Source organism: Phoca vitulina, unplaced genomic scaffold (assembly GCF_004348235.1).
Source record: "Phoca vitulina isolate PV1807 unplaced genomic scaffold, GSC_HSeal_1.0 scaffold87, whole genome shotgun sequence".
NCBI classification, from domain to species: Eukaryota; Metazoa; Chordata; class Mammalia; order Carnivora; family Phocidae; genus Phoca; species Phoca vitulina.
This window is the reverse complement of record NW_022589790.1, coordinates 3,925,726-3,940,365: the sequence shown is the minus strand read 5'-3', so window position 1 is coordinate 3,940,365 and position 14,640 is coordinate 3,925,726. Positions and strand designations below refer to the sequence as shown.

Genomic DNA, 14,640 nt, shown 5'->3' with positions numbered 1-14,640 from the left:
CGGGTAATACTCCACATTGAGGAACCTCCTGAGATTATTGGTATCTTCTTGGACTATGAGGCTGGAAGTGTCTCCTTTTATAATGTGACCAACAAGTCTCACATCTATACCTACAAACAGTGCTTCACAGAGGCCTTGAGACCATACTTTTATCCTGGCCCCCTCTCCAGTGATCAACATGGACACACTCTGACCATCGAGCACTTAAGTTGTTTAGAAAAGCCAGGAAGAAAATGTCTTTGTTACTGAGGAAAAATTGCCCTATTTTAAATCTGCTGAGACTCCAGATTTATACATATATAATTTATAAATTTTATAATTTATATATATATATATAAATCTTCTATTTTCAAATGATCAGAATGCTGATCTTCTTCCTTCAAATAAATCTAAAAATCATTTTGATGCCATAAATTATACCTTTTTATCATTTTAGTCCTCAATATGTCTATATGCTAATGAACAAGAATTACTTGATTTGAATTACATGCTATAAAATTTAGTTGACAATTTCAGGCCACAGAACATAAATACAATACCCAAAGGAAATATCTACTTTTACAAGTGGTAAAGGAAAGCTAATTCTCAGTTGATCCCTGATAGGTGTGATTTCTCCTTCATTCATTCATGGAAGAGGGTGTGGGTTCTACTCTGCATCATCAGGAAATTGATTGGGTCCCAACTGATATTGCTTAAACCTAGAGGAGCCTGATTACATTGACAAGAGAATTCTATACCTGGAATTACTTACTGTTCACTCTAAAAATATATATATATATGTATCTTTAGGTGATTATCTCTTCCAGGCATTCATTTCCTTACCTTTTCACCTCAATGCTGTTTTGAAGTTATAATGACCATAATCTCCAACTTAATTTAAAAGAACACTACAATTTATTCATCTATTCAACAAATGATTATTTGGCACTGTATATATGCGTTTTAGATATCCATTATCTCCAACGCTGTAGATTGTCTATTTGTAACTGTAACTGTGTATCTGGCACTGGTGATAAACAGGTAAAAACTGACAATTCCTAGCTTCAAAATGTTGTGTGGGAAATGATCAAGGTATCAAGATATAGAATGATAATGAGTGGGTTCATTTAAATCTAGTTATCAGGAAAACTCTCACTGAGAAAGTGATGCATAAAGATGGAATTTACCAAATGCATAGCTAGAAATAATTGAATTTAAGACAATATGTGAAATGCAGGAAGAGTGGGCCTGGGTGAGAAAGTAGAATACTTACAGGGTTCAGATCAGGTTGGGACAGAATGGTTTTAAAGTAGGTTGCAAAGGTAAGTAGCTGAAGCAACATGACAGGCTGAGCTGAAATGGATTTTCTTTGTGTCACTAACATCATTTGGATGTATTACAATAAAATATTTAAAATATAAGTAAAGAAATGTTAAAATGAAATCCTTGAGCAAAATAATAATAATAATAATAATAATAATAATAATAATAAGTGAACTATCCCAAATGAATACCAAACCCATCATCACAGGTTATTTTAGAGGAGGTGGCCTAAATCTGGTTACATGAATCTACCTGCTCATGGGCATGGAATATGTAATAGAGTCAAGAGAGAACATGGAGGTTTTAGGAAAGATCTGTAGGTGCAATCTGAGATACTGTACCAGAAAATTGGGACATGGTATGGTTGCCTGCTCCTCACTTAAAACATATGGGAACAAAAATTAAGAGGTGAGTTAATCTGTCTCATGAAATCTAAAGAACACAGTGGACCTATGTTCACCTTCTGCTTGGGATGTTAAGAGTAAGAAAAGGGCTAGTAACTACTCTCTAGTGTGATGGAAGAGTGCTGCATTGCAAGACTGGTGCACTTACAGCTTTTCTGGGTGAAAATCTCATGTTTCTTGTAGGCTAGAATATGGTCCATGGGAAGGGACTCTTCTGCAAAAGAGAATACATGTTAATGGAAATTAGATTATGTACTATAGGATGCTTGTTGGCTGAGAAAGGAATCTCGACAAGCCAAAATACAGACATATTTCACTCTCCTCAAATTAACAGCAAGAAAAAGGTCCTCAGCTATTTGGGGGCCTTTGAAGAACTAATGAAGGAAAAGTGAGCTTCAAATGCCTTCTATTGTAGCTCATTACAACAATAATTAAGTAAAAATATTCTCACTCTAGTCACCTCTAATACCCCCTCACACAGACACTCCACAGTTCCCTACAATGTGTGTTTTCCCTTACTGCAGTGAGTAATATACTGACTCATTCAATTATAAATGTTTTCCTGGTAGCTTTTAGCTAGAGGACATACATAAATGCTGAGGAGAAAAGCCATCTAGCATATTGAGGCATCTTTCCACTAATATTAAACTGTCCTGTAGAGCAAGTTTTAGAATATGTGGAAAAATTCAGCCAAATGGGAATTTCATGACAAAAATAATTTGCCAAAATTAACTATTCCAGTTACCCAGACACAATACAATCTCATTGTGCTGAAATTCCTGAAATTCTGCTATAATTAAAAATAAGAAATTCAGGGAGGAGTTAAGATGTCAGAGGAGTAGGGGGACCCTAATCTTGCCTTGTCCCTGGAACACAGCTAGATAAATATCAAATCATTCTGAACACCAAGAAACCAATCTAAGAACTGACAGGACAAAACTACCATCTAAAAGTAGAGAAATGACCACTTCATGGAAGGTAGGAGTGGTGGAGAGTTGATTTGGGGGAGAAAAAAACTGCAGGTGCTGCAGAGAGGAGGGATTCCTGATTATGGAGAGCGAAATGACAGAGAGAGAGAGAGAGAGAGAGAGAGAGAGAGAGAGAGAAGCAGCAGGCAGAGGAATGCACAAGAGAAAATCTTCCCCAAAACAATGGACTGGGAAAAGGAGAGGGTCTGACTACCAGAAGTTATTGTGAGCAGTGGAGTTCAAAGTCTGAAGTGTTAAAATTCCTCGCCATTGCTGGGGGTCATACCTGGTTGGCCTAGCAGTGCTCCTTTGGGGAAGAAGGGCAGAGACCTGAGATTGGGCAGTATGGTGCGAGGATCTACTGCATTGCATGGGGAGAAGGAGTTTCCCTGGTTGGAGTGTATAAGGGAATGGTGGCATGGCCTGTCCCAGGACAAAAGAACTGGTGGTGCCAACGTGCTGCCCTATTCATTAGCATAAGGACAAGGACATGGGCTGAGGACAGCAAAACTTGGTCTTGGCTTTTTGCTGTGCTTTACCATAAATTCCAAAGTGCTGTGTGGTCATGCAACAACTTTTCTGGGACAAACTGGCAAATGGCAAAAGCATGATGAGACCCTCACACAGAGGAGCAGAGCAGGTCCATGCCATGTGGGTGGGTCCTTAAATTTAGAATTTTGAAACTCAGCTGTGTGTCTGAGATAAAACATGGTAGTGCTGTGCCACATCATGGGCAGATAGCTCAGACATAGAGTAAAGGCAGGGAACTGACAGAAGTTGGAGACACAAGAGGGGTGATTTTTTCCTCTTCTGTGATGGCTTCCTGAAGAATGTTGGGAGTGAACTCCCCACGGTTGAGAGAGCAGGGCACCCCATTTCTTCTCTCACCCTGCCCATCAGCACTGATCAACTTCAGTGACAACCACAGCATTGATCCCCCCTCCCCTCCAGTGGAGACTAGAACTGCTTGCACCAAGCCTCACCTTCCAATGTCCTGCAGGGGCATCTCCACTAGGGCAAGTGCACCTGAGAATCAGTGTGGCAGGCCCTCCCTCCAAAAGATTAGCAGAAACCACTCCCACACATCACAGAGAGTGCCGGAAAGCTTCAGCTCTAGGGGAAATAGGATCTAGGTTCTTTCTTTCTTTCTTTCTTTCTTCTTTCTTTCTTTCTTTCTTCTTTTCTTCCTTTTTTTTTCCTTTTTTTTTTTTCTGGCTTCCTTTAACAAGCCGACCAAAACACACCTTGTTAAAACTTGCGGCCGGAGACCAGGGAGATGGGAGTGATTGACTACTTTTCTCTGGGGGCTCACTGAGGAGTGGGGCCCCAAGTTCTTGGGTCCTCCAGGGCGGAGATTGGGAGGCCGCCATTTTCACTCTCCTCCTCCAAAGCTGAACGGAAAGCTTGCAAGGAAAAAAAGCTCCTGAGAGCAAACCCGAGCAGATTACTTAGCCCGGACCGGGCAAAAGCAGGGCAATTCTGCCTCGGTGAAGACATTGGGGAACCATGGCAAAAGGCCCCTCCCCCAGAAGATCAGCAAGGACAGCCAGCCAAGACCAAGTTTACTGTCAATGAGAACGGCAAAACTCCAGCGCTAGGGGAATACTGCACATAGAATTCATGGCTTCTTTACCATGATTCTTTAGTCTTTCAAAGTTAATTTTTTTTAATTTTTTTTTGAATTTTTCTTTTTCCCTTTTTCTTTTTTTTTTGTTTTTTTTTTTTTAAATTATTTATTTATTTGAAAGAGAGAGAGATAGCAAAAGCAGGAACACAAGCAGGGGGAGTGGAAGAGGGAGAAGCATGCTTCCCGCTGAACAGGGAGCCTGATGCGGGGCTCAATCCCAGGATCCTGGGATCATGACCTGAGCTGAAGGCAGACACTTAACGACTGAGCCACCCAGGTGCCCCTTTCCCTTTTTCAACCAACATCTTATCAATCCCTTTCTTAAAGCATTTTTATTTTTCATTTTTTAGAGTCATATTTTATACCTTCATAGTAGTTACCCTTATTTTTGGCATATATATATGTATAAGTTGTTTTCTCTGTAAAATTTTGAGATACAGTTTCTTCTAACAGATAAAAATGTACCCTAAATCTCTAGTGTATGGCTTTGTTTTATTCTCCCTGATCACATTCTCTCCTTTTTTTTCTTTTTTCTTTTAAATCCTCTTCTTTCTTTTTTCAAACAACTTCTTATGAATTCCTTTTATAAAATCTTTTCTAATTTTCATCTTTACATTCATATTCCATCCCTTCATCATATTAACCCTTATTTGTACATATGTAAGTTTTTCTTTCCTTAAAATTTTGGGAGGCACTTTCTTCTAACAGATGAAAATACACCCAAAATCTGTGTGTGGCACTGATCTATGCACCAGCCTGATCATATTTGATCATATTCTGTTTTTTATTGTTTTGTTCTGTTTTTGTTTGTTTTTATCTTTTTCTTTTCTTTTTTCTTTCATTCCCTTTCTTTTCCCCAGGTTTCAGGTCCTTTCTGATTTGTTTAGAGGATATTAACTGGGGACATTGTTACCCTGTTAGCATTTTGTTCTCTCATTCATCTATTCTCCTCTGGACAACATGACAAGAAGGAAAAAATCACCTCAACAGAATGAACAAGAGGCAGTACTGACTGCCAAGGACCTAAATATGGACATTAGTACAATGTCAGAACTAGAGTTCAGAATGATGATTTTAAAGATACTAGCTGGGCTTGAAAAGAACATGGAAGTTATTAGAAATAAAAGAACTAAAATCTAACCAAGTCAAAATCAAAAAGGCTATTAATGAGGTGCAATGAAAATGGAGGCTCTAACTGCTAGGATAAATGAGGCAGAAAAAGGAATTAGTGATATAGAAGATCAAATGATGGAAAATAAAGAAGCTGAGAAAAAGAGAGATAAACAACTACTGGATCACGAGGGCAGAAATCGAGAGATAAGCGATACCATAAGACGAAAAAACATTAGAATAATTGGGATCCCAGAAGAAGAAGAAAGACAGAGAGAGGCAGAAGGTATATTGGAGCAAATTATAGCAGAGATCTTCCCTAATTTGGGGAAGGAAACAGGCATCAAAATCCAGAGAACCCCTCTCAAAATCAAAAAAATATGTCAACACCCTGACATCTAATAGTAAAACTTAAGAGTCTCAGAGACAAAGAGAAAATCCTGAAAGCAGCTCAGGACAAGAGATCTGTAACCTACAATGGTAGAAACATTAGACTGGCAACAGACCTATCCACAGAGACCTGGCAGGCCAGAAAGGACTGGCAGGATATATTCAGAGCACTAAATGAGAAAAATATGTGGCCAAGAATACTATATCCAGTTAGGCTGTCACTGAAAATAAGAGAGATAAGAAGCTTCCAGGACAAACAAAAACTAAAGGAATTTGCAAACACGAAACCAGCCCTAAAGAAATATTGAAAGGGGTCCTCTAAGCAAAGAGAGAGCCTAAAAGCAACATTGACCAGAAAGGAACATAGATAATATACACTAACAGTCACCTTACAGGCAATACAATAGCACTAAATTCCTATCTTTCAATAGTTACCGTGAATGTAAATGAGCTAAATGCCCCAATCAAAAGACACAGGCTATCAGATTGGATTAAAAAACAAGACCTATTGATATGCTGTCTGCAAGACACTCATTTTAGACCCAAAGACACCCCCAGATTTAAAGTGAGGGAGTGGAAAACCATTTACCATGCTAATGGACACCAAAAGAAAGCTGGGGTGGCAATCCTTATATCAGACAAATTAGATTTTAAACCAAAGACTGTAATAAGAGATGAGGAAGGACACTATATCCTACTTAAAGGGTCTATCCAACAAGAAGATCTAACAATTGTAAATATCTATGCCCCTAACATGGGAGCAGCCAATTATATAAAGCAATTAAGAACAAAAGCAAAGAAACACATAGACAACAATACAATAACAGTGGGGGACTTTAACAGCCCCCTCACTGAAATGGACAGATCATCTAAACAAAAGATCAACAAGGAAATAAAGACTTTAAATGACACATTGGACCAAATGGACTTCACAGATGTATTCAGAACATTCCATCCCAAAGCAACGGAATACACATTCTTCTCTAGTGCCCCTGGAACATTCTCCAGAATCGATCACATCCTAGGTCAAAAATCAGGTCTCAACTGGTACCAAAAGATTGGGATCATTCCCTCCCTGTGTTCAGACCACAATGCTTTGAAACTAGAACTCAATCACAAGAGGGAAGTCAGAAGGAACTCAAATACATGGAGGCTAAAGAGCATCCTAATAAAGAATGAATGGGTCAACCAGGAAATTAAAGACGAATTAAAAAAAATTCATGGAAACCAATGAAAATGAAAATACAACTATTCAAAATCTTTGGGATGCAGCAAAGGCAGTCCTAAGAGGAAAGTATATAGCAATACAAGCCTTTCTCAAGAAACAAGAAAGGTCTCAAGTACACAACCTAACCCTAAAGGAGCTGGAGAGAGAACAGCAAATAAAGCCAAAACCCAGCAGGAGACAGAGAAATAATAAAGATCAGAGCAGAAATCAATGAAATAGAAACCAAAAGAACAGTAGAACAGATCAACGAAACTAGGAGCTGGTTCTTTGAAAGAATTAACAAGATTGATAAATCCCTGGCCAGACTTATCAAAAAGAAAAGAGAAATGACCCAAATCAACAAAATCATGAATGAAAGAGGAGAGATCACAACCAACACCAAAGAAATACAAACAATTATAAGAACGTATTATGAGCAATTCTATGCCAGCAAATTAGATAACCTGGAAGAAATGGATGCATTCCTAGAGATGTATCAACTACCAAAACTGAACCAGGAAGAAATAGAAAACCTGAACAGTCCTATAACCACTAAGGAAATTGAAGCAGTCATCAAAAATCTCCCAAAAAACAAAAGTCCAGGGCCAGATGGCTTCCCAAGGGAATTCTACCAAACATGTAAAGAAGAATTAATGCCTATTCTTCTGAAACTGTTCCAAAAAATAGAAATGGAAGGAAAACTGCCAAACTCATTTTATGAGGCCACCATTACCTTGATCCCAAAACCAAAGACCCCATTTAAAAGTAGAAATACAGACCAATATCCTTGATGAACATGGATGAAAAAATTCTCACCAATATACTAGCCAATAGGATCCAACAGTACATTAAAAGGATTATTCACCACGACCAAGTGGGATTTATCCCTGGGCTGCAAGGTTGGTTCAACATCCACAAATCAATCAACGTGATACAATACATTAACAAAAGAAAGAACAAGAATCATATGATCCTCTCAATAGATGCAGAAAAAGCATTTGACAAAGTACAGCATCCTTTCTTGATCAAAACTCTCCAGAGTATAGGGATAGAGGATACATAGCTCAATATCATAAAAGCCACCTATGAAAAACCTACAGCAAATATCATTCTCAATGGGGAAAAACTGAGAGCTTTCCCCCTAAGGTCAGGAACGTGGCAGGGATGTCCACTATCACCACTGCTATTCAACATAGTATTGGAAGTCCTAGCCACAGCAATCAGACAACAAAAAGAAATAAAAGGCATCCAAATCGGCAAAGAAGAAGTCAAACTCTCACTCTTTGCAGATGATATGATACTTTATGTGGAACACCCAAAAGGCTCCACCCCCAAACTGCTAGAACTGATACAGGAATTCAGTAAAGTGGCAGGATATAAAATCAATGCCCAGAAGTCAGTGGCATTCCTATACACCAACAACGAGACAGAAGAAAGAGAAATTAAGGAGTCAATCCCATTTACAATTGCACCCAAAAACGTAAGATAACTAGGAATAACTCTAACCAAAGAGGCAAAGAATCTGTACTCAGAAAACTATAAAATACTCATGAAAGAAATTGAGGAAGACACAAAGAAATGGAAAAACGTTCCATGCTCATGGATTGGAAGAACAAATATTGTGAAGATGTCAATGCTACCTAGAGCAATCTAGACATTCAATGCAGTCCCCATCAAAATACCATCCACTTTTTTCAAAGAAATGGAACAAATAATCCTAAAATTTGTATGGAACCAGAAAAGACCCCAAATACCCAGAGGAATGTTGAAAAAGAAAAGCAAAGCTGGCAGCATCACAATTCCGGACTTCCAGCTCTATTACAAAGCTGTCATCATCAAGACAGTATGGTACTGGCACAAAAACGGACACATAGATCAATGGAACAGAATAGAGAGCCCAGAAATGGACCCTCACCTCTATGGTCAACTAATCTTTGACAAAGCAGGAAAGAATGTCCAATGGAAAAAAGACAGTCTCTTCAACAAATGGTGTTGGGAAAATTTGATAGCCACATGCAGAAGAATGAAACTGGGCCATTCCCTTACACCACACACAAAAATAGACTCCAAATGGTTGAAAGACCTCAATGTGAGACAGGAGTCCATCAAAATCCTAAAGGAGAACACAGGCAGCAACCTCTTTGACCTCAGCCGCAGCAACTTCTTCCTAGAAATATCGCCAAAGGCAAGGGAAGCAAGGGCAAAAATGAACTCTTGGGACTTCATCAAGATAAAAAGCTTTTGCACAGCAAAGGAAACAGTCAACAAAACCAAAAGACAACCGACAGAATGGGAGAAGATATTTGCAAATGATATATCAGGTAAAGGGCTAATATCCAAAATCTATAAAGAACTTATCAAACTCAACACTGAAAGAACAAATAATCCGATCAAGAAATGGGCAGAAGACATGAACAGACATTTTTCCAAAGAAGACATCCAAATGGCCAGCAGACACATGAAAAAGTGCTCAATATTGCTCGGCATCAGGGAAATCCAAATCAAAACCTCAATGAGATACCACCTCACACTAGTCAGAATGGCTAAAATTAACAAGTCAGGAAAGGACAGATGTTGGCGGGGATGCGGAGAAAGGGGAACCCTCCTACACTGTTGGTGGGAATGCAAGCTGGTGCAGCCACTCTGGAAAACAGTATGGAAGTTCCTCACAAAGTTGAAAATAGAGCTACCGTATGATCCAGCAATTGCACTACTGGGTATTTACCCCAAAATACAAAAGTAGGGACCCGAAAGGCTACGTGCACCCCGATGTTTATAGCAGCAATGTCCACAATAGCCAAACTGTGGAAAGAGCCAAGATGTCCATCGACAGATGAATGGATAAAGAAGAGGTGGTATATATATACAATGGAATATTATGTAGCCATCAAAAAGAATGAGATCTTGCCATTTGCAATGACGTGGATGGAACTGGAGGGTATTATGCTGAGCGAAATAAGTCAATCAGAGAAAGGCATGTATCATATGACCTCACTGATATGAGGAATTCTTAATCTCAGGAAACAAACTGAGGGTTGTTGGAGTGGGGGGGTGGGGGGGATGGGGTGGCTGGGTGATAGACATTGGGGAGGTTTTGTGCTCTGGTAAGCGTTGTGAATTGTGCAAGACTGTTGAATCTCGGATTTGTACCTCTGAAACAAATAATGCAATATATGTTAAGAAAAAAAAAAAAAGAAGGTAGCAGGAGGGGAAGAATGAAGGGGGGGGAAATCGGAGGGGGTAGACGAACCATGAGAGACTATGGACTCTGAGAAACAAACTGAGGGTTCTAGAGGGGAGGGGAGTGGGAGGGTGGGTTGGCCTGGTGATGGGTATTGAAGAGGGCACATTCTGCATGGAGCACTGGGTGTTATGTACAAACAATGAATCATGGAACACTATATCTAAAACTAATGATGTAATGTATGGGGATTAACATAACAATAAAATTTTTTTTTTAAAAAGAAAACAATAAAATGATCACCATAAACAAACAAACAAACAAAAAAACAACAACAACAAAAAAAGAAGTTATCAAACTCAACAGCCAAAGAACAAATGATCCAATCAAGAAATGGGCAGAAGACATGAACAGACATTTTTCCAAAGAAGACATCCAAATGGCCAGCAGACACATGAAAAAGTGCTCAACATCACTCAGCATCAGGGAAATCCAAATCAAAACCTCAATGAGATCCCACCTCACACCAGTCAGAATGGCTAAAATTAACAAGTCAGGAAATGACAGATGCCGGTGAGGATGTGGAGAAAGGGGAACCCTCCCACACTGTTGGTGGGAATGCAAGCTGTTGCAACCACTCTGGAAAACAGTATGGAGGTTCCTCAAAAAGTTAAAAATAGAGCAGCCCATTGATTTTAAGTGGATAATAACGTATAAGTATTTCAAATACATGCAATATAAAATATAAACTTCAATTCAAAATTGATGTAACAGAAATTTTAGTATTTTATTTCATTTTATTTCATTTATTTTTTTAAATATTTTATTTATTTGACAGAGAGAGACAGCGAGAGAGGGAACACAAGCAGGGGGAGTGGGAGAGGGAGAAGCAGGCTCCCCACTGAGCAGGGAGCCTGATGCGGGGCTCAATCCCAGGACCCCGGGATCATGACCTGAGCCTAATGACTGAGCCACCCAGGTGCCACTATATATAGTTTTTTAAAAAGATTTTACTTATTTATTTATTTGCTCTGCGAGAAGCCTGCTTATCCCTCTCCTACTCCCCCTGATTGTGTTCCTGCTCTCACTAACTCCCTCTCTGTCAAATAAATAAATAAAATCTTTAAAAAAAAAAATAATAAAATAAATAAATAGAATAAAAACTATATATATATGACGTATATATATATGTATATATCATTGAATTAAACCATGATTGTGATATGCTCATTATTGTGTCTTATTTATAGCTATTTTGATGCACAGAACATCTGTATCATTTAATGATTCTCTGGGTATTGCTCATATATGCTAGATACTTAAAACAATGTAATATTTATGAAAGGTTTTGCACATTTAAAATTTTTCACTGCTTACCAATTAATTTACATAAAAAGTAAATAAGGATTTGCTATCTTATAGATTATGAATAAATTCCAATCCTAAAATCTTGGTAATCATTAATCTATTTTTGTTTTTGATAGAGTGAATTTGTAAGGGAAATACAAATGTTACATAAATATAAAAAAGAAATCATTTGCATATACATCTAATTCTACTACCATAGATACTTACAGATAAGAAAAATGAAAGCTTGAGGCTTTAGGGAAAATATAAATAATGCCTGAAAATAAAGGAGATGCTCCATGTTTTATTTGCAGGTAATGCTGTACTTCAGAGTAAGTTGGACATAACTTGATTTAAGCAGGTCTTAATAAACCAGTTAGATAATTAGTCAAATTACCAGTTAATTAAAAAGTGATTAATTTTATAATTAATAACTTAATCAGTTAATAAATTAATCTACCTCCTACCTTTGAGGATGTGTGATTACTGGTAACAAAATTCAAATAAGTAAAACCATTTTTTATGTTCCTTAGGGTTATAAACATTTATGAAATTGACTTTTTGTCATGCACACATTTAATCAAATTCAGCATTTTGCGAGTACATACTAGGTATAAAAATTAACTGTTGCAAGGTCTCTAAACTAAGGTAAGTTCCCTCTAATCATGCGTAAACACAATGATAATATGGCCAGTATGGTGGTAGGTGCTTTGTTGCCGTATCTGTGGTAGCTGGAAGCCTGGCATATTGAAACCATGTACTAAACACACATGTAAAATAGAGAAATATAGCCATTTTGTGTCCCTCACCTGAAAACTGAGTTATAGTAGTTTTATATTTATTTTTCTGTACTTTTTAAGTTAAAACAATTTCTCACAACATCAAAGAAAATCTTGAGACATTAACTTAAACATATGAGAAACATGAAAAAGCCATAGCCATAATTAAGAGATATATCACTTTAATATTAACTAAAAGGCATGACTATGAGGCTCTTTCAACACAGAAGTACACAAACTTTAGAAAACTGGGAAGGCATAATATTTCCTAACACCATGAGTAAATTATGTGTGGCATCCTAACAAGACGTACAGAAATAACAGAAGTGTGATGTGTCCTGCAAGATATACTTGTTATGCAATTTATTTGGATTAAAAAATATTGTATAATAACAACAGAGATGTATGATAGGATGCTAAGGCAAATATCCTGTCACAAAGTGAGATTAAAGATGTAATTATTCCTCCAAGTCTCATTTTTTTCTGTCATTTGACCACATCTTCTTAAATAAATGCCTAACCTTCCTTTCAAACAACTCTCACTCCTTATAATTCCTTGCCTTCCAGGCATGAATTGAGCCATGGAAGATGCAAATGACACCACACAGTATACTTCATTCTCTTAGGGCTCTTTAACCACACTCAGACCCACCTGCTCCTCTCTTCAGTGGTGCTCATGGTCTTCCTCGTCTCCCTGATGGGCAATGCCCTCATGATTGTGCTCATCCATGAGGACCCCAGCTGCGCACACCCATGTGCTTCCTGCTTAGCCAGCTCTCCCTCATGGACATGATGCTGGTCTCCACCACAGTCCCCAGAAAGGCAACCAACTACCTGATGGGCACCAGGTCCATCCCCCCTGCTGGCTGTGGAGCCCGGATTTTACTGTTTCCCATGCTGGGAGAGGGTGAGTGTTTCCTCTTAGTGGCCATGGCCTATGACCGCTGTGTGGCCATACGTCACCCCCTGCGCTACCCCATCCTCATGAGTCAGAAGCTCTGCTTGCACATGACCACAGGCGCCTGGCTTCTGGGAGGGGTGGATGGGCTGATGCAGTCTGGTGCCACTCTGAGCTTCCCTTACTGCCATTCTCGAGAAATCAACCACTTCTTTTCCTTGCCTATGCCGACACTCCATTTTTTAAGTTTTTCACGTATGTGTGTTGCGTCCTGATGCTCTTGATCCCTCTGTCTCTCATTTTGGCTTCCTACAGTCTCATCTTGGCTGCTGTGCTCCGCATGCGGTCCACTGCAGCTCAGAAGAAAGCCTTTGCCACCTGCTCCTCTCGCCTGGCTGTGGTGGGGCTCTTCTATGGCACTCTCATATTCATCTACATGCGACCCAAATCCTACTGTTCAGTGGCCCATGACAAGGTGGTCTGCTTTTTACACCATCTTCACACCTGTGTTGAACCCCCTTATCTACAGTGTGAGGAATAAAGACGTCAAGGGGGCTTTGAGAAAATGGCTAGAGAAACATTTTCTGGGACGTCTATAGTGAGAGTAATTTGATAAACTGGCAGCAGCCAAACGGGATCCATTATGAAATTTGTGTTGTAGGAATATATTTTGCTCTCACTTGACTAGTTTGCATTGTTCTAAAAAATATTTATTTTGTATTTAGTAAATTAATTAAAATTTACATTTGTGCTGCTTTCAACCATTGTCATAGTATTTTTGTTCTAAACTTTGGACCTCAGCAATAAGAGTAAATGACTGAGGCCCTGTAAGTAGAAAGATATGATAGACATTGATAAAATAAAGGAGATTTTCAACTTTTAATGTTCGTTGGCCCTGCTCATGGGATCTCAAGGAAGACAAACTTCAAACATTACCAGCAAAATCTCACAACATGGGTTCAATTTCTGCCCTGGGCATACATTGTACATCTGCTTTATTTATAAATAAACTGAAAGGGAGCATTACAAACATAAAACAAAGAGAAAACCTCCCTGGCTCTCATAAGATTAAGTCACACAGTCCTGCAGCTAAAGTAAGTCCTAAGGTTACAGTCCAAAGATAAGATAAGGTCTATAACTTTCTGAAATATCTTTTGTCTAATGATGTAACTTTTTACATTACACCAGATGATCCTTCCTCAGAGCACACTGTTCTTAGTGAAGGTTGTCCTAACCTGGGCCATAATAAAACTTTCCTTCTTTCTTTTAAGAGATTCTAAATTGTTCATTCATTTTGTGTCAAAAACATCAACCATATATATAAGTTTGAATTATTTAAACAGTGCATAGTTACTTTTAAAAAATGTATATACTAGCTTCATATTAATTTGATAAAATAAATATCAAACAAGTAAATAATTAAATGA

The 14,640-nt window shown here is 38.4% G+C and overlaps 1 pseudogene; it reads left to right on the top strand.

Annotated features, from left to right (window-relative positions):
- Positions 1–12,919: 12,919 nt before the first annotated feature.
- LOC116626465 lies at positions 12,920–13,812 on the top strand (annotated as a pseudogene).
- The last annotated feature ends 828 nt before the right edge of the window (positions 13,813–14,640 follow it).